Raw genomic sequence first — 17,804 nt, 5'->3', positions numbered from 1 at the left:
CTTTCCAGTCTGACATTCCACTACTTCCTTTCTCCATTATATGCCCTAGCTGGACTTCTTACTGTACCCCAAACACGCGCTACATTCCTTTATTAATGCTTTTCTTCTACTTGGAATTCACTTTCCCTGAGCTTAATCTTAAAATCAACATATCCAAAACCTCTTTTTCTTAACCTCTGTATTACTATGGTGGGTACTACCACCATTCTTCCAGTTACCCAGATTCAAAACCTAGATGTCATCCTCAACTCGCTCTTTTATATCCTCCACTACCACTGCCATTGCCACCACCTTGGGGCAGGCCCTCGCCTCAGGCCTGCATTATAGTTGGTCTTCCTGCAGTAAGTCTTTGTCCACTCCAGTCCCGCTTCCCTTTGGCTGTCAAATTAATCTTCCTAAAGCACAGATCTGACTGTTACCCTCTTCCCTTGCACTTTTCAATAAATTTCATTGGATCCTTATTACTTCCAGAATCATTTGAAACCCGCTGTGTGGGATTCAAAGTCCTTCACAATCTGGTTCTCTCCTTCATTCCCAATCTTCTTGCATCTTCTCACTTCTTCCCCTCATGTCCACCTTATCCCTGAAATCCCTGAACACACTCTGATGCACTGACACTTGTCTACTTGCTCTTCCTTGAACAAGACACTCTATAGGCAGGCTCTGGGCATTTTCACTGGGGCATTTCACCCTACATTCTCCTCCTCATCTCTGCTGCCTGAATTCTCTAGCCTCTTTAAAGCCCCAGCACTTAGCACAGTGCCCAGCACATATTAGGCACTCAATACATGCTTACCTACCATTCTTTCGAGGCCAAACTCATGTAACCTTCAGGAAGTCTTCTTTGAGTCTCTCAGCTAAGATACCTCATCTTTCTCTAGATTTTCCCTTTAATATTTTGTGTAGTCACATGTTCCCTTGTATTACGGTCACATGTACATATAGTTTTTCAATGAAGGTGATCCTTCATGTCCTTTAGGACTCTAAAATGCTATGATTTTACTATTAAATGGTTACTGACTTAACTATGATGAGGGTGATGTAAGAGTTAAAATTTAGGGAAACTGAGGCAGGTAGAAATTAGTTTCTCTCTGCAAGGAGTATTATATTTTTAGAGGTTTACTAAAGGTTAAGGATTAAAGAAAATGCAGAATAAGAAAAGCACACGTCTAGGCCCAGAGAGGCCTAGACACAACCTCACCTACATTATGAAAAGAGCCACATCTGCTTGCAAGTGGAAACAGGAAAGAAAAAAGAGCCTGCCTATGGCAAAGACCTTTTAAATCATAATTTGCTCTCGGCCCAGGTGAGAATTCAGTGAGATTACAAAGCATTCTGGGGAAGTGGAGTAAGGACTTCTGGGGATTGAAGTCCTGGATTCAAGTCTCCATTTTTACATCGATGAATTTAAGGTGATTTTTTTCTCTTGACTTGTAAGCAACATATAAGGAGGACTGAGAATTGAGGCTTTTTAAAGAATTAATTCAAAGCAAATCTGTTTTCCCCTTATGTTCTTTATTGCTCCAGCCTTTTAGTTTGTATACCCAGTTTCTTGTCGTGACTCCATTTTTGTCACATTCTTCATCATCTTTAGCATCCTTTTCCCACTTACAGTCTTTGTCTTTGAAATTAGACCATTAAAAAATTTTTTTCCCATCATGGACTTAGAAAAGCAGCATTAAAAAAAAATAATCCTTACCTTATGTCTTGGAATCAATACTGTGTATTAGCTCTAAGGCAGAAGAGTGGTAAGGGCTAGGCAATGGGGGGGGGGGGGTTACACAGCTAGGAAGTGTCTGAGGTCAGATTTGAACCCAGCATCTCCCGTCTCTAGGCCTGGTTCTCAATTCATTGAGCTACCTAGCTGCACCCCCACCCTCCAAAACAGCATTTAAAAATACATTTTAGTTATAGTTCAGTCAATTCAACAGATTTATTATATTTCTTCTATATGCAGATCCTTGTGCTGAAGGAAATTTAGATAAGAGGTGGTCCCTTCCCTTGAGGAGTTTACAAAATCTAGGAGGGGTAGGGGTGGGAAGAAGTCAGAAAGACATAGGAGAGCAATACATCGTAATGTATCAGTGCATTAGAGAGATGCCAAATGGAGAGCTGGGTGAGGCTTGGGAAGGAAAAGATTTTTACTGAATACCACTGAAGATGTAACCATGAAGAAAACCATAGGCTTTCTAACTCTTGTTCCTCATTTTGTGAATTGACCATTTGTCAGCCACTAAATGACTTACAACTTTTGTGCCTTCAGTATTTTGGTGTGGAAATTGGAAGTGATGATAATCTCATTTGAGGTACTTTTAATAAAAGATGTTAAACCAAATGAAAAAACAAAACAAAACAAAACAAAAAAACCAAGATGTTGAACAATTTGTAGACTCAGGGACAGCTAGGTGTCTCAGTGAATGATACCATGCCTACAGTCAAGAGGTCCTGAGGTCAAATTTGACCCCAGATACTGCCTACTTCTGTAATCCTGGGTAAGTCACTTAACCCTAAATGCTTCAATTCCACTTTGGAACAGATATTTGTATTGATTCTAAGAGAGAAGGTAAGGATTTAAGAAAAAACTTGTGGGTACTATTGCAGTACTGGAGCAATCTATTTGTTATTCTCTGGCCCACCTTATTTTCTGGTCATTTCCATCCTTGATTATGTCTGTTATGTTACCTCTCTAGCAGAAATTACTATTTGTAATATTCTGCCACTATTTGTGGTCCTATTGTGTCGCCAGGAGAGTGTTTGTATTAAAGAGATGGGCTTTGTGGCTAGGTGCAGCTTGGGATTAATGAAAGCCCTCTGCAATTTCAAAAATGAGACTGGTCTATAAGATTCTGTTGAATTCAGCTCATTGTACATCTACACCACTTGTCCAAGATATGGTGCATATACTCCATGGGTTGCCTGTCCAAGTGAAGGAGTGATCTGGGCAATGTGCTGCCTTTTTTTCCCCACCTTTTTTTTTCCTAGTGAAGGTGGCAAGGCTTAATGCTTGAATGACCACATATCCCACTGTATCTTCTCATCTTTATGACTTATGTTAATTTGGTATTCATTTTGAACTTGGCTCTACCCAGTTGATGATCTGACATAGAGAGCTGATTCAGAAATGAGCACCACAATAGTATCCATTTGTTTTCTTTCTGTTACGATATAATCAACCTTAGTTTTTGTGATATTCAGTATTCGCCATATCCAGTGCCTTATACTATCTTCTAGAAGAAAGTATTCATGACATAGAGATGAGGCCTTTTATATTTCTTGATTTCACTGTTTACTCTATGCTCATCTAAGTACTAAGGGGATGCTGAGTTTGTTCTGGGATTCTTGTCAAGTTCTTCCCAGGATTGCCTTCCTTTTTCATTTCCTATTTTCTGCCCCTCTTCATTTTTTTTAAACCATTAATTTCTGTCCTAGAACTGATATTGAGCATTGGTTCTAAGGCAGAAGAACAGTAAGAGATAGGCAATTGGAGTTAATCTGCTCAGGGTTGTAGAGCTAGGAGGTCATATTTGAATCCAGGACTTCTCATCTCCAGGCCTGGTGCTTTCTCCACTGAGCCACCCAGCTGCCCTTGCCCTCCCTTCATTGATCACGTGGGACACTCAGGACTGAAGGCTAACTTGTAAATAATTAATATGCTCATGACTGCTCTGCTGGTGACAACTCTTTGTCCTCAGCTTGACTATTATAGGGCCCATAAAGCCAGCCAAAGCCTGGCCCAATCATACTGGCACTGCCCAATTGCCCTTGGCAGCTGGTCTGCCCAGGGTTATGCTCGTGCTACAAGGAGGAAACAGATGGGGGAGACTCATCAAATGAAGGCATTGGACTAGATAACCAGTGGTGTGTCTTCTTGTTCTAAGATCCTATAGTTCTTGGAAGAGAATGTTCACCTTCCCTTCTAAACTTTTTCCCCTGCTTTGGGGTAGAAAGATGGATAGCCCTGCAGTCATCTACTTTTTCCACTAGATGGCAGTTGCGCTTCAGTAAAATGAAATTTCCCAATGTTCATTGTTCTGGACAAAATGGGGAATCAGTGGATCAATGCAGAAGGCCACCTCTAAAATTCCCTGGAGAGGTTAGGTGGATGTGCCTTTGGGACCTCTATAAGCTATTAAATGCACAATCCTCCCTTGCTTTACCCTAACTCACCCTGCTTCCTTCCCCTTGTTCCTTTACTAAATTTCATTCTAAAAAGGGCAACTCAGGAGCAGCTAGATGGTGCAGTGAATAGAGTGTTGAGCTTGGAATCAGGAACACTCATCTTCGTGAGTTCAAAACTGGCCTCAGACACTTATCAGTTGTGTGACCCTGGGCAAGTCACCTAACCCTGCCTGCCTCAGTTCCTGTAGCTATAAAATGAAGTGGAAAAGGAAATGGCAAACCACTCTAGTATCTTCATCAAGAAAACACTAAATGGGATCATGAAGATTTAGATACAGCTTAAAATGACTGAACAACAAAAGTCCAGCTCAGATGGTACATCTGACATGAAGCTTTTCCTGGTACCCTCAAGTAGGCACTGAATCTCACATAACACTTTGCTCTTATTTTTAAAAAATGCAATTATCAGTTAAGAATGTAAGCTTCATGGAGACAGAGTCCCATGCTTTATGTATGCTCTATCTATCTATCCACAGTATCTAGCAAAGAATCTTTAAGGCCTCTTCCAACTTCAGTGTTTAATGGTTTATGTTCAAATTATCCTTCTGTAAGAGAGTAGATATTTCCCAAGTAAAACTACCCTAGCTACATGATTCCTACATGGCTGGACTCTAGAATTAAGTTAGAGCCTGGGTGTTAGCTGTTATGCCCCCCCCTTCCCCCCATTCCCAAAGGAGGAAGTGGAATGCTTGACCATTGAGTCTCATGACCTGTGTTCAAGTACCACTTCTGACAATTACCACCTTTAAGACTTTGGGGAATTGCTTAATCTCTCCAGCTTCAATTTCCACACCTATGAGAGGGTTGGACTGGACAGGATAACCTCTGACATCCTTTCAGGAGAGTTTACCCATTGAAAGATGAAGATTTGAGGGTTGATGCCCCCTGAAAAAGTTTTAGGGTCATGTGGCCTCTCTGCCCTTTTGAGTTTTTACACTTGTCCTATTCACATTGTCTTCTTATGCTGTTTTAGGATACAAATGTGTTGTATTTTCATCATACTTACTTTTAGTTTTTATCTGGCTACAGCCCAATAATGATCATGAGTCTGCTGAAGAGATTAGAATGTCTATTCTGGAAAAGAGAAGACTTGGAAAGGAAGATATGACAGCTGTTTTAAAGTCATACAATAGGGAGATTACAGATTTAAAGCTAAAAGCCCTCAGATGGCACCCAGTCCAATTTTCTTATTTTTAGATTAGACCGAGGTTCACTGAGGTTAAATGACCTGTCCAATGTCACAGCAGTAGTAAGCATGAATGAGGGTATTTGATCCCAGGTTCTCTAATTCCAGAGCTGGAGTTATTTTTACTGAATGGTGGAATTGCTGTCATGGAAAAAGTGTAAACTTGTTCTGCTTGACCTTGGAGAGAAGAACTAGAATGAATGGTTGGAAATTATAAGTAGTGAGATTTAAGCTCAGTACAAGGAAGAACCCCTTAACAATGAAAGCTGTCCCAAAATGGAAAGGGCAGCCTTGAAAGGCAGTGAGTTCTTTTTTTTTAATTTTATAATATTTTATTTCATCATTTCCAAGCATTATTCATTAAAGATCTTTTTCTTTTCCTCCCCCCCACCCCCCATAGCTGACACGTGATTCCACTGGGTATCACATGTGTTCTTGATTCGAACCCATTGCCATGTTGTTAGTATTTGCATTAGAGTGTTCGTTTAGAGTCTCTCCTCTGTCATGTCCCCTAAACTGCTGTAGTCAGGCAGTTGCTTTTCCTCGGTGTTTCTACTCCCACAGTTTGTCCTCTGCTTATGGATAGTGTTTTTTCTCCTAGATCCCTGCAGATTGTTCAGGGACATTACACCACCACTAATGGAGAAGTTCATGATGTTCTCTTGTACCACAGTGTGTCAGTCTCTGTGTACAATGTTCTCCTGGTTCTGCTCCTCTCGCTCTGCATCACTTCCTGGAGGTTGTTCCAGTCTCCATGGAATTCCTCCACTTTATTATTCCTTTTTGCACAATGATTTTGGAGTATCATATTGTTTAATTTCCAATTAGTTTTTGATTTGGTTTTCCATGTACCATTACTGATCATTATTTTTATTGCCTTGTGGTCTGAAAAGGCTGCATTTATTATTTCTGCTTTTCTGCATTTGTGTGCCATGTTTCTGTGACCTAATGTATGGTCAATCTTTGTGAATGTGCCATGTGGTGATGAGAAGAAGGTGTATTCCTTTTTATCCCTATTTATTTTTCTCCATATGTCTATTAATTCTAATTTTTCTAAGATTTCATTCACTTCTTTTATCTCTTTCTTATTTATTTTTTGATTTGATTTATCTAAATTTGATAATGGTTGGTTCAAGTCTCCCACTAATATGGTTTTACTGTCTATTTCTTCCTTCAATTCTCCTAGTTTCTCCATTAGAAATTTGGGTGCTATATTATTTGGTGCATACATGTTGATTAATGATATTTCCTCATTATCTAAAGTCGCGTTTAACAAAATATAATTACCTTCCCTATCCCTTTTGATCTGGTCTATTTTTGCTTTAGCTTTATTAGATATCATGATTGCCACTCCTGCCTTCTTTCTGTCAGTTGAGGCCCAGAAGGTCTTACTCCATCCTTTAATTCTGACCTTGTGGGTGTCTACCTGCCTCATGTGTGTTTCTTGAAGACAACATATGGTAGGGTTTTGGATTCTAATCCATTCTGCTATTCGTCTAGGTTTTATGGGTGAGTTCATCCCATTCACGTTCAAAGTTATGACTGTCATTTGTGGACTCCCTGGCATTTTGATATCCTTCCCTAACTCTAACCTTTCTTCTTCAGCTCTACCTTTTAGTCCAGTGATTTACTTTAAAGCAGTCCCCCTTGTCCCCTCCCTTGATATGTTTCCCTTTCTAGTCCCTCCCTTTTTGTTCCCTCCCCCGCCCCCCTCTTCTTCCTTCCCTTTTTTGTGTTTCCTCTCCCCTACCCCCCTTGGTTTTCCCTTCTCCTTTCCCTTGTTGGGTAAGATAGAATTCAAGATCCCAATGGATCTGGATGTTCTTCCCTCTCAGAGTTGATTTCCCTGAGAGTAAGGTTTAAGTAAAAACTCTCTTCCTCTCCGTCTTATAGGAGTTTTCTTCCCCTCCCCTTGCTGTGTGAATCTTTGTGTGAGAAAGATTATTCTATTTGGTCTTTCTTTTCCCCCTATTTACACATTACATTTCCCCCACATGTTAATATACATAGATTGATATAAATGTAGTCCTTATAGAAGAGAGTTTGGGAAAAAGAAAAAGATAACATTTTTCTCCTTATCCCTTTCCTTCATATTTACCTTTTCAGGTATTCCATGCTCTTTGTTTTTCGATATCTAACTTTCCACAGAGCTCTGGTCTTTTCTTTGCAAAAACTTGGAAATCTTCTATTTTGTTGAATGCCCATACTTTCCCTTGGAAGTATATAGTCAGTCTTGATGGATAGCTGATTCTTGGTTGAAGGCCCAGCTCTCTTGCCTTTCTGAAAATTGTGTTCCATGCCTTACGGTCATTCAGAGTGGAACTTGCAAGGTCTTGTGTGACCCTGATTGGCAATCCTTTATATCTAAATTGTCTTTTTCTGGCTTCTTGTAAGATTTTTTCTTTTGCTTGAAAGCTTTGGAATTTGGCAATTACATTCCTGGGAGTTGTCTTTTGGGGATTTAGTGTAGAGGGTGTTCTGTGAACTCTTTCAGTGTCTGTATTGCCCTCTTGTTCTAGGATCTCTGGGCAATTTTCTTTGATTATATCTTGTATTACAATGTCAAGTTTGCTGTTTATTTCTGGCTTTTCTGGTAGTCCAATTATTCTTAAATTGTCTCTTCTCCCTCTATTTTCCAAGTCCATGACCTTGTCAGTGAGATATTTTATGTTCTTTTCTAAGTTCTTGGTCTTTTGGTTTTGCTTTATTAATTCTTGCTCGTTGTCTTCGAGTTGCCTAATTCTGACCTTTAAAGCCTGGTTTTCCTTTTCACTTTGGTCAAACTGGTTTTGTAGATGCATGAATTTCTTTTGCATTATTTCCCACTTTTCCTCCCAGAAGGCTTCCATGTTTTTGATCCTTTCCGATTCAAATTCTTCATGGGTTTGTGGAGAGTTTCCATTTCCTTTGGAAGGTTTCTGAGCATTTGCTTGTGTTTCCTCTTCTATTTCCTCTGTATTTTGTATTTTTGCTCCATAAAATGTGTCCAAAGTCACCCCCTTCTTCTTGTTTTTCTTGGAGTTTTGAGGCTTTTGTGCTTCTGTGGAGTTTGCCATCTCTATCTGAGTGGGGAGGACTAGCTTTTCTTATCTCTGTCTGGTGTTCAGAGGCTTTAGCCCTAGGCAAATTGTCCGTTCTATGCAGTTGTTGTTCTGTCTTCCCGGGGAAGCCAGGAATTGCTGGTGTTTCAGTGTTTCTGCCCTCCTCAGTTCCCTCCCGGTGCTTCTCCGTTGCCTTACTTTCACGCTCTGAGCCTGGCTTCGTCCTTTCCGCGAGTTGTTTGTTTCAATGACTTAGCCGGCCAGAAGAGCCTGCACTCTGAGGGGGGAGGGGCCGCAGCTTCCCAGAGCTCCGAGGGCTCCTGATAGGATTAACTTTCTATGGGTTGAACTGAGTATGCCCTGAGGCAGGGACCTTCCGTGAGACTCGGATGGAAGGATCCAGCTAGGGGTTTACAGGCTCCCCCCACCTCTCTCTCTTTCCTTGCTGTCAGTGTTGGGTGCCCCCTTGACTGAGTCAGGTTGTTTTCAGGAAGTGGCCTTCAGAATAGCCGGCCCTGAGGCTCTGAGGTTCCCTCTGCTGCCTCGGACTCAGTGCTCTGGGTTGGGGGGATGGGTCCTGGGACCTTCCCTCTGCCTATCCCTTAGATCCGTGTGATCTTGGGTTCTGGCTTTTGGGGGGGGGGTGTACCTTTTGATCCAGGTCCAGGAGGAGGATTCCTGGGGTCTATGCTATTGTTTGTTTTGAATTTCGGTGCCCTAGGAGCATATAGTTTGAGATCGGTAAGGAAGGGTTTCCGGAGATCTGAACTTTAGCTTTCTTAAGCCGCCATCTTGGCCAGAAGTCGAGTTCTTGATCATTAAAGGTATTTATGTAGAATGGATGACTGTATCAGAGACTATATCTATTAGACTACTTGATTTCTGAGATCTCTCCCAACTTAAAAGATTCTGTATTATTTACTAATTAGTGCTTTTCATGATTTGTTCTGAAAAAGATGATAAGGAAATTTAAAAACACTATTCTGTATTTCTATTACCATACATTCTTTAGATTATAGTTACTTTTCTAGTGACCTGTCTGATTTTCTCCTCAATTATCCCCTGAAATCGTTGTCTCTCTCTATATTCTTACCCCCCTTCCTTCCTGAACTGATTTTAGGGTGCATGTTCTTGCATTTCCTTATTGCTTTTCTCTTTCTATTCCTCATCCTTTTGCCTCAAATGATACATTTGAAAGCCATATCACCGGGCCGTTCCCACACCCTTTCATCACCATTAGTGCTCTGCATATGGGAATCACTTAATATATACTTTTCAATTAATTCCATTCATTTATTTATCCCACAACATATACCAAGAATATGTTATGGATTGGCTAAGACTGAATCCAGGTCAACTATGTAGAAAGAATGTATGCTTATCAAAAGATAGTGTCAGCTCTGAAGGAGCTTATAGTCTAATGAAGGAGAAAATATATAGACAAATATGTATAAAGTATACTATTATACAGGATAAATATAAAAAATAAAAAGAGGGAAAGGTCTAGAATTAATTGGGGTTGTGGAAGGCTTCCTATAAAAGATGAGATTTTAGTTGGGACTTAAAGGAAGTGGGGAGGTTAGAAGAATGAAGGAAAGAAAACATTCTAGGCATGAAGGTCAGCCAGAAAGTGCGTAGAACTGAGAGATGGAGTGCTTGTTTGTGAAGAGGCCTGGAGGCCAGTGTCACTGGATCAAAGAGTATGTGTTAGGGAATAAGGTGGAAGAAGACTGCAAAGGTAGGAAGGTCTGCATTTTGAAGGGCTATGAATAGTAGAACAGCATCCCAAACAAGAGCAGAAATAAGTGGTAACTACCTATTCATACACTCAAGATGACTTGAATCTCAAAAGTAAACAATTTAGGAGAAAACATCTTCTTTCTGGTAAATGTGATTCTGTGAAATCCATTAATGTAATGCAGGAAATATACCCATAATTTCATGCTAGTGGTCAATTTCTGAGCACAAATCATGCCAGTAGTAATAGGAAGACATTTTAAACCATGAAACAAAGATGAATAAAGAAAAAAAACAAGTATTTTGCCAATAAAAACCATTCTATTATCTAAATCACTAATTTTTTTCATCATTCCATTATGAATGAACATTGTTGGGGTCCATCAAATTTCATGGAAGTCTTATTCAGGTGAATGACAGAAAGTACGTTGAGTTTGCGGATTCTGAAATCTGTCCATCTTATATAACCATTTGCATGCAACATCAGGGAACAGTTGAAGTGAGGGATTTGAATATGCCACCTTATTAAAGACTGGAGGCCCCTACTGAAACTGTATAAACACAGGGTGACCTCAGGGTACCATCTTCATTAATATAATAGCTCTGATTCCAAAGTTAGAACAACTAGTTCCAGACACTGATCTGTAACATATTCAGTCATTTCAGTTGTATTTGACTCTTTGTGACCCCATTTTTTTTGTTGTTGTTGTTTTTGGTAAACTGAGTGATTTGCCATTTCCTTCTCTAGCTTATTTTACAGATAAGGAAACTGAAACTAACAGGGTTAAGTGACTTGTCCAAAGTCAGCTAGTATGTGTCTGAGGCCAAATTTGAACCTAGGAAAATGAATCTTCTGGACTCCAGGCCTGGTGTTCAAATACTATGCCACCTAGTTGCCTAATTTATTGCATACCATTGCCTTAAAAGGTATAGGTCAGGATGTAATATAGAGAGTCTGAGTTTTTGGATGAAATTGTGACAAAAGTCATGTGCGGTCATCCCTCAGTTCAAACTCATTAAACTTGTCTGAACTAGGAGTAGATGATATTAAAACTCACTCATTTCCACATCATCAACATTCAGATTTAAAGGAAGGTGATGAACAATTTGAACTGAGAGGTTTCTGTTGATCAAGGTTAGGAACCCAATATATTCTGCACAATCCCACTAGTGATGAAACTGAGTTTTCTCATTTCCCACCTGATTGCCTTCCTTTGGGCTTCTTCATGACATTCTGGTGACATCTTCATCCCTTAAGATCACATTTACTGGGGGCAGCTGGGTAGCTCAGTGGATTGAGAGTCAGGCCTGAAGACAGAAGTCCTAGGTTCAAATCTGGCCTCAGACACTGTGTAACCCTGGGTAAGTCACTTAACCCCCATTGCCTAGCTTTTACCACTTTTCTGCTAATACATTGTACTGACTCCAAGACAGAAGGTAAGGGCTTAAAAAAAATAAGATCACATCTACTGCTCTTGAGACCCCTATGGATTGGGGGGCAGAGCACAGAGCTCCTCCTAGAACCTTCATTAAAAGAGGGCACCCAGCCTAGGCACCTCTTCATTTATCCCACCTGGCTGCACTCCTTTGGGCTCCTTCACACCTTTTCAACTATCTTTGGTGCATTGTTTTCCTTGAGGACAAGGACTATTCGTATCTCTACTACTTAGCACAGTGCCTTTCACATGGTCAGTGATTAATAAATGTTTATTGACTAGGACTGACTCAGGTCTAATGGGGAAGCAGGAGAGGGGAGGTACTATAAAAATCAAACCAAAAAATCTGAAGTCCCATTCTGCTTCTTGGGTGTGAGTTTGGAGGAGGTGCTCAGTGAAATGGTCTTTAATGATCTTTAATGATCTTTAGGAATAATAATCTCTTCCTTACTTCCCCTGCATGTATCTCTGCCATTGGATTATAAGCTTCTGGAGGGCAATGACTATCTTTTGCCTCTTTTGGTACCCCCAGAACTTAGTATGGTTCATGGCACATTATAGTTACTAAATAAATTTAATTGCTTGACCTTGGACAAATCACTTAGCCTGTTGGCTTTAGTTTCCTCAACTGTAAAATGAGGATAATAACAGCATCGCCCTTCCAGGGTTGTTGTGAAGATTAAATGAGATAATATTTACAAAGTGCTGAGCACAGTGCCTGGCATGTAGTAGGTGCTATATAAATGCACATTCCCTTCTCTTTCCTTCTCTAGAGTTACAAAATCTTGGCAGGACAAAAATGGCTTCTGCGGGCAGTACAACCCCCCTCCTCAAAAGACTTGGCAATCAAAGACTTAGAAATGAATGTTCTCAACATTAAAGTTTTTGTCACTATCAAATTAGTCAACAAATGGATGTGCTTATGTGTTTTTATTAATGGAAATGACTCTAAAGAAACTACAGGATCATTTGACTTGTTCCACTGAGCCTGTCCACCCTACCTGTAGGTGAACTCTCTGCTATGTGTTCGCTCTCTCTACTAGGATGTGAGCTTCTTGAGGACACTCACTTTTCTTTATCTATCCCTAGCAGTTGGGGTATGTATGGCTTGGCACAGAGTAAGTACTTATTGCTTTTTTTATTATTTCTTTTAATATCATTTGTGTTTAGATTTGTAGGAAAAGATGATGGTGACTTATAGATCAAAATAAAAATAAAAATGGGGATAATGGCAGTTGCCATGACATACCATTCTATTTATATATATATATATATATTTTTTTTTTTATGACAAAAGGGTTTTGTTTTTGGACAAAGGGTGCTGGCTTTGTAATCAGAAGATCTGGTTTCCTATCCCAGCTCTGGCTCCTTTGATATGGGTCACCTTGGGTAAGTCTTTTGATATCCCTTCCAGCTCTAAATGTATGAATCATAGATTTCAACTTTAGTATTTTGATGCTCTTTGGATTTTTCACTTTATAGATATTCTGATACTTTAAAAATTTCATACTAAATATCTTTCTTTGGGGCAAGAACTCTGGAGATATATGCAAGAAGCGAATTTTTGGTTGTGATCTTTCCAAGGTAGTAGTCAAGTTCTGAAATAATTCTGAGAATGAGGGACAGGTAGCTAGCACAATGGATAGAATGCCAGGCCTGGAGTTGGGAGGATCTGGGTTAAAATCTGACCTCAGACACTTTCTAGCTGTATGATCCTGGGAATTTAAAAGATAAGTGTGATAATATAGATTTTACTTAGTACAATCTCTATAACTGATAATCATGTACTAACATCCTTTGGAAATCTGCTCCACAAGTTTATTTTTGAATAGGCGATATCTTAGGACTCGGTTGTTTTTACAACTCATGATTGGGAACACCAGAAGAGTTATGAGGGTCAAGATTGGAACTGGAAGATTTCAGGTGGCTCTTTGGATACTGGAGAATCTCAATAGAAGCATGTTTTGTTTTGTTTTGTTTTTTGTCCTTTTTGTTGAAGGAAACTAAAAAGATAAATAATCCAGAAAAACTCAGATCTGGAAGAAATGTGATTGAACTTTAGTAGGGGCCAAGGGACAGCTCTCTTTGCTTTGGGATGGATTCCATTGTCCAGATTTCCATTAGAGTTTGCTGTTGTAAAGACAAATCCCCTATTTTGAAGATGCCTACTTTATCATCTCCTTAGATAAAGGAACAAATCGAATTTAAATGTCAGATACAATTATTGACCATTTTCAGTTATACTTCTGCATGTGACAGAACCCAGGAAAGGTCTTTCCTGTGGAACTAGCATTTCCTGGGAGCTGTCTTTAGTTAGATGATCAACTTTTGTTTTAATGTAAAGTGGAAAGAACACTGGACTGGGAGTCAGGAGACCTTAGCCCTACCCCTGCAACTAATTTACTAGGCAAGCCAGTTAACCCTTCTGTGTTACTATTTACTGCTTCATTTGTCAATCCCAGGGTATTGGACTAGATGACTGCTAAGATCTTGCTTGGCTCTGAGAGTCTAAAATTCCATGAATTATAAATATAATTAATTACAGAACTCATGATTTAAAATAGAGCCTATGTTTCTGGGAGGATAAAATTCCTGTTTTCATCTTAATCTAAATTAAGTGAATATAGCAGACAGCTCTATTCTTCCTAGAATCATTTTCTGGAGAAAGATTCATGAGAAGTCATTTCTGGATCTCAGGATTATTAATGGAGAAAGAATGTGGGTCAGATTGCTGATTACTGCTATAATTTGCAATTATATAGTGCTTTTCACATCACTCATAAAACACTCAGTTCATCAATGTTTGGGATAGATAGTTGGATGGATTTGATTTGATTGAAGTTGTACAGACTTTGATTAAAATAAAAACCTGGCATATTAATTGGAAATATCATAGGATGGGAAGCAAATGTAAATTACTTATCAAAGAAATCTTTCATACTTTCATTCCTCATTCTTTATGTTCATATATATACATGTAAATGTAAATGTTTCATATATATTTAAATGTTTGTTCATTACATAGTGAAAATGAAAAGATATAAACTTATATCTTTGAAACAGTGGGAAATATGAGCTTCTATTGCAGAAGCATGAGCAAGGCTAAAGTCCAGACCAGAAATAATAATCTTTGAACTTGAAAGGCCCATTAAAACAACCCAGTCAAAATCCTCTGAATGTAATACTTGGGGAACTCTCATTGACCTGTTTATGGAGCAGCTGGTGCTGTAGGGGATAGTGCTTGGCCTGTAATCCAGCCTTGGCTACTTTCTAGCTGTGTGATCCTGAGAAAGCCATTTAACTTCTTTTTGCTACAGTTTCCTCAACTGTAAAATGGGGATAATAACAGCAACTACCTTGCAAAGTTGTCAGGATCAAATGAGATAATATTTTTTTTTTAAGTTCTTAGTATGATGCCTGGAACATAGTAAACTGTGTAAATTCTTATCTCCTTCCCCTCTCTAGTTAGCTGGAGTATGCAATTGGTTTAAAGTGAAGGCATTCAATAAAATAATTAGTATCAATTCTAAGAAAGAAGAACAAAAGGAGCTAGGTAAGTTAAGTGACTTGCCCAGGGTGACACAGCTGGGAAGTGTCTGAAATCAGATTTGAAACCAAGTCTTTCTGACTCTGCCCCTATCCAGTGTGCCATCTCACTGCCTCAATCCTAGGCTTTGCTTCTTGTGAGCCTGGGTCAGTGTTCTCCAATTATTCAGTATACATTTCTATTTTTCTTAAGCATATCTTTGTCTCAAACAGAGCCTGGCAGCTTTGGTATTGTATTTTGGACTAGCTGAAAACCCTCGGTTTCCCTACTTGCCCTTGGTTTCTCTACTTGGAAAACAGGCTCTGAGATGGGGGGTAACTTGCCCAAAGTCACTTTGTGGGAGTCAGCGGCAGAATGGGGTTTAGATCTCAGAGTTCTTGAGTCTCTTGGTCAGGGCAGTGTCCACTTCAACATGCAGAGTGTGTTTGAGGTATTGTGAATAGGCTGGCCTGCTGGAGGATAAAGTTGGGGTTGCAGTACCTTTCATCAAAAACCTAGATACTCAAGACATGTTGAAATGAATAGGCAGGATAAATTGTGGAGACCCTTGAATGCCAAATTAAGGAATTTAAATTTTATTCACTAACCAGGGAAGAATCATTAAAAAATTTTTGTCTAAAGGGGTGACAGACATGGTCAGAAGTATGTGTTAGGAACATTAACATATTAATATTAATAATATATTAGAACATATATAGCATGACTTGGAAGGGAGAAGACTAGAGAAAGAGACCTGTTAGAAGGTGCCAAGACATGCAAGGCTGAAATCCTAGACAAGTGTGGTGACTGGGAGTGGGAAGGAAGGTACAAATATGAGGAATTTTTGAGCTTGGGCCTACTCTTTCAGGGTATTGCTCCACTTCACAGTGTCCTCACCTCTCAATAATCTCTTCTTATGCTTAGCTGGCCTCTTATGGTAAATATTTTTTTCTCCTAATGAGGCACATCTGGGTACCTAACTCATGAGGCCATTTTCTCTAGTTTTGTCTCAGGCAACCAACTATGGATTGTACAATTTCAAGAAGATTCACCAGGGAATTATGCTCCTTTGGATTAAATAGTTTGCTAGAAAAGATAGCATGTAATAGTGAAAATGCAATATAGAAATACAACAACTGGCACATAGGTGTAATTATTTAGACTTAGACTGTAAATGGCTACATGCTGAAAAAGGAGCTGAAGTTAAGGACAATTCAAGTATTTATTGAGTTCCTACTGTATGCTCAGCTTTATAGTTTGGGGATATGGAGAACTGTTCTCTAACCTCAAGAGGGACAGTAAAAAATATGACCGTGAAACAGAGAGCCATAAGTGATTGCAGAAATGAATGGAACAAATACAATTTACTGACTAGGGAGAAACATACCACTCTCCACTAGGGCTAATCAGAATTTCAAAGGACACATGTAACCCTGCAAATGTAAGAGAATTATACCTCTAGCCCTCTCTTTGTTCTCCTTTACGTGAAATAAAAGAGTGTGGTGTATGGTAGGAGCCCAGACTTTAGAAATCCATGGAAAATATTTTCTTTCAAAACAGTTCCTATTTTTATACTTCTTGAGAGAGAAGAACAACCATTTCCTCTACATTTCCATCATATCTAAAACCGGCTAAGTTCAGGCAGCCAACTGTATCAGTCCCAGGGAAGGACCATGGATATGCAAATACAGTCATTTGGATTAGAATGTCACACCCCAGAAAGCCTCTCAATAAAAATCAAAGCCAATTCACATTAAAACATGAATTTCTGAAACTTAAAATCATACTCCAAAGAAGACAGACTGAATGGAAAATAAGACTTTAAAAAATTGAATCTTGAAAATAAAGCATCGGGTAATTGTTGTTGCTTCAGTTCTGAAGGTCTATGGAGAGCTAACTGACCTTTGGCATTCAGGTTCTAATTATAAAATGAATGAAAGAATCTCCATAGAGAATCATAGAGTATGAAGTTTAGTGATTCAAACCCTTTACTCTGCAGACAAAGATACCAAGCCCTTGGGAGGGGAAGCAATTTCTGCTAAGTTGATATATGTAAGGAAATGCCCCCAAAACCATCTGAATGAATGAATGAAAAAGCCATAATCAGTATTTGCTATGTGTCTAGCACTGTGCTAATTGTTGGTGATATAAAAATAAGCAAAGGGACTTTATGCCAACTTCAAGGAACTTACTAATTTTAATATGGCAAATGACTCAAAAGGGAGTTAGAGGTGAAAAGTAGGGAGGTCCCGGCTTTGGGCAGTCTGTGTAAAATGGGAGAATGAATGGTTTTGAAAAAACTAGGGAACTTCAATACCCCCCAGAGCTGTTTAGTCATTATTGGCTCAATAATTATTATTTGACTCAGAGATGAAAATTGGAAAGCATATGGAATATTTACTATAAGCTAGAGTGAAGTTTCTGAGCCAGGGACCCAAGCCCTGGCCTAGAAAGGGCAAGCCAAAGAAACGACCAAACCTCAGGGAGCTAGCTTAGGGACCATCTTGCTTTTGGTTCTAAAGAATTTTGGTGCCCAGGTGAATCTATGGTTTCCAGTTGTCAAGACTGAGGGAAGAAGAAGGGGAAAAGCTTTCTGCCAGTGTTAGAATAAAGTTTCTTTTCTCTCTTTTCTGAAAGACCTGGAAAAAGCCTATAGAAAAGACTTTTAGCTAAGAAAGCAACATTTGCTTTTGCCTGAG

At 39.3% G+C, this 17,804-nt stretch overlaps 1 long non-coding RNA gene across 3 annotated transcripts in view; it reads left to right on the top strand.

The window, feature by feature from the left end:
- LOC107650764 (uncharacterized) overlaps positions 1 to 17,804 on the top strand; it is a 45,879-nt gene that overhangs the window by 11,622 nt on the left and 16,453 nt on the right. The window contains exon 2 of one of the 3 annotated variants that reach the window (XR_008915222.1): positions 12,877 to 12,968. The exons of 1 other annotated variant lie outside the window; for it this stretch is intronic. This is a non-coding gene — a long non-coding RNA (uncharacterized LOC107650764). Of the gene's footprint in view, positions 1 to 12,622; positions 12,698 to 12,876; positions 12,969 to 17,804 lie in introns of all 3 variants that reach the window. One more of the 3 variants, XR_001626720.2, reaches the window with a different exon arrangement.

The sequence above is a fragment of the Monodelphis domestica genome, chromosome 1 (genome assembly GCF_027887165.1).
Source record: "Monodelphis domestica isolate mMonDom1 chromosome 1, mMonDom1.pri, whole genome shotgun sequence".
Lineage (NCBI taxonomy): Eukaryota > Metazoa > Chordata > Mammalia > Didelphimorphia > Didelphidae > Monodelphis > Monodelphis domestica.
Note: the sequence above shows the minus strand (reverse complement) of the source record. Positions and strands in the feature narration are given on the sequence as shown.